This window comes from Halyomorpha halys, unplaced genomic scaffold (genome assembly GCF_000696795.3).
Source record: "Halyomorpha halys isolate HHAL.00 unplaced genomic scaffold, Hhal_1.1 Scaffold388.1, whole genome shotgun sequence".
NCBI lineage: Eukaryota > Metazoa > Arthropoda > Insecta > Hemiptera > Pentatomidae > Halyomorpha > Halyomorpha halys.
In genome coordinates, this window is record NW_027114767.1 from 549840 (window position 1) to 552139 (window position 2300).

At 27.6% G+C, this 2300-nt stretch overlaps 1 long non-coding RNA gene across 1 annotated transcript; it reads left to right on the top strand.

Annotated features, from left to right (window-relative positions):
* The first annotated feature begins 672 nt into the window (after window positions 1-672).
* On the top strand, window positions 673-2298 carry LOC136796880 (uncharacterized). The gene is made up of 3 exons (XR_010844662.1): window positions 673-747; window positions 2110-2199; window positions 2279-2298. It is a non-coding gene; the product is annotated as an uncharacterized lncRNA (long non-coding RNA).
* Window positions 2299-2300: the final 2 nt, after the last annotated feature.

Consider the following 2300-nt stretch of genomic DNA (forward strand, 5'->3'; position numbering starts at 1 on the left):
AAGAGTTATTATTTTCATCTGTTTATTTTATCTTAATTATATTTATTTATTTATAACATTGTATATAGTTATATAAATATATATATATACATTGCATATAGATCATTACACGAAAGCATCGGATAAATAGTTAAGAGCAGTATGTAAATTTCAGTTAACTATTATATTTTTTTCATACTTTTGCAAAAGAAAAATGTTAAAAGTTTAGAGCAAGAAGTATTTTTGTTTTGTTAAAATTGGAGTTTGTCTATCTGTTAACTGAAATCTTATTTGCAAAATTAGTGTGTGGAAATATTGTCACTGTGAATAACATAAATATAACTTCTCAAACGAGCGAGGATTAATTTAATCTTAAAATAGGGTGATAAATGAAAATATTTTTTTTATGAGATGGTTATGATATGACAAATGCCAAATTGCTACTTAAGAAGTTTAAATAATATTATTAATTTTTCAAAACCTTCCTAATGTCTTGTTTTTATTTTGCTATTACAATGTTTTCAACCCATTATTTATATCCTATCCGTGTCATATTTTAAATTGAAATACTTTTTTCCTCTATTTATTTATATCTAACTTCGACAAGAGCCATTGAGAATAACATCAAGAACGACAGCTGTATATCTTAACAGTAGATAGAGCTGGGTTTTCCCGTAGATCCGGTCTAAGCCTGTTTTATAGAGGTCTAGTTTATTACCCAAGGATTTGAGGAAATACCATCCACAGCATTTCAGTACTCAATGTTTGGTAAATTTCTTTTTTTTGAATAAATAATATGTACTAAACACTACAGTATTTTTAAATTTCTATAAGTTCTAAAATAAATATTCCGCCATCAAAGGAATCAAAAGTAGCGATTCATCGAAGTGTGTCGCCATCATTCGGTACAATATAGGTGTAACATTTTTTTGTTTTATTTTAGTTTTTCATATATGTTATAACACCACAACGTTGTATGTAAAAGGAGAGTAGCTACAGGTGACCACGAATGTTAAAAACAGCTCGGGAGTGTGAATTTATTTCATGGAGTAAATTTCGCCTTTGGGTACTTAACTATTCCTGCTGGAAGTAGAGTTAAGTCCTAAACCCTTTTAAAGAGTCCAAATATAAATGTAAATCTTTTGTTTTGTGGGATTGGGTTATGTATTAAACCCACTAGACTCTTAGAGGAGTGCAATGCAAGAGGGAAAATACTAAAAAAATATTTTAGAAGATCATTGATTGACTGTACTCATGTAATTATGATCATGATGAAGATGGTTCAGATGAGGCCAAAAAGGAACTTAAATAAGACACTACTATTGATTAAGCACCAACGTCTTGTCTCGCTTTGCAGGGCTTTCGTGGTGATATGATGGGGCCACTCGACCTTCCCACTCTGGTTAAAATAAGTTGATAACCTGTAGGATAACCTCCTCGTATATCAGAAATATCCAGAATAGGGGTACAAAAAAGGGTTTTTGTGTATAATTTTAGCTTTTAAATATTTGAGTTAATGACTTATATCCATTTTTAACAAATACAAATACAGATTTACCACCAAAGCATAATATGTTCAAGAGTTTTAATTTTCTTTATTTTTCTCATATCAAAGTATCTCTAATTTAATATCTTTTTCTTTTATTCTAAATTTTTATTTTATATATAATTTATTCAAATTTTTGAGACTGGTACTTATCTATTAAATGAATCAAATGGTATCCTTTTTAAGTCTCAACACTTTTTATTATATCAATAGTCCAACGTTTCGGGCAATTTTAAGTAAATTTTAAAACAGATACAAGGAATTTGAACCAACACTATGCAGAGATTTTAAGTAAAATAAATTTATGAAAAATATGGGAAAAAGTTTTGTTACCATTTACAATTAATTTTAATATGAATTTAATAATTGGAATAAATAAGAATTGAGACCAAAATACAATTTGAATTAAAATAATAATAAGCCTGACCTGATTGTGTGGAAGGTTATAAATAGTTTGTTTATCTAATAGTGGATAGTGTAGTTTTAACCTAAAATTAAAGTTTTAAAAAATAGGTAACTAGACATAAGCTTAGGTAAGCTTATTATTAATTAATTTGATTTTCTATTAATTTACTTTTTCATAGGGTGATTTTGACTTGTAATTGATGACCTTGGCAAAATAGCCTGTGAAACATTAATTACATTTTGATGTGAGCTGTGAATTTATATTTAAGGTATGGTATATTATTAATAGTAATGTTGTTTTTTTAAAATAGTTACAAATGAATAAATTATAAGCTGTTAAATGTTTAGATTGTCCTTGAGGATGGCCGAA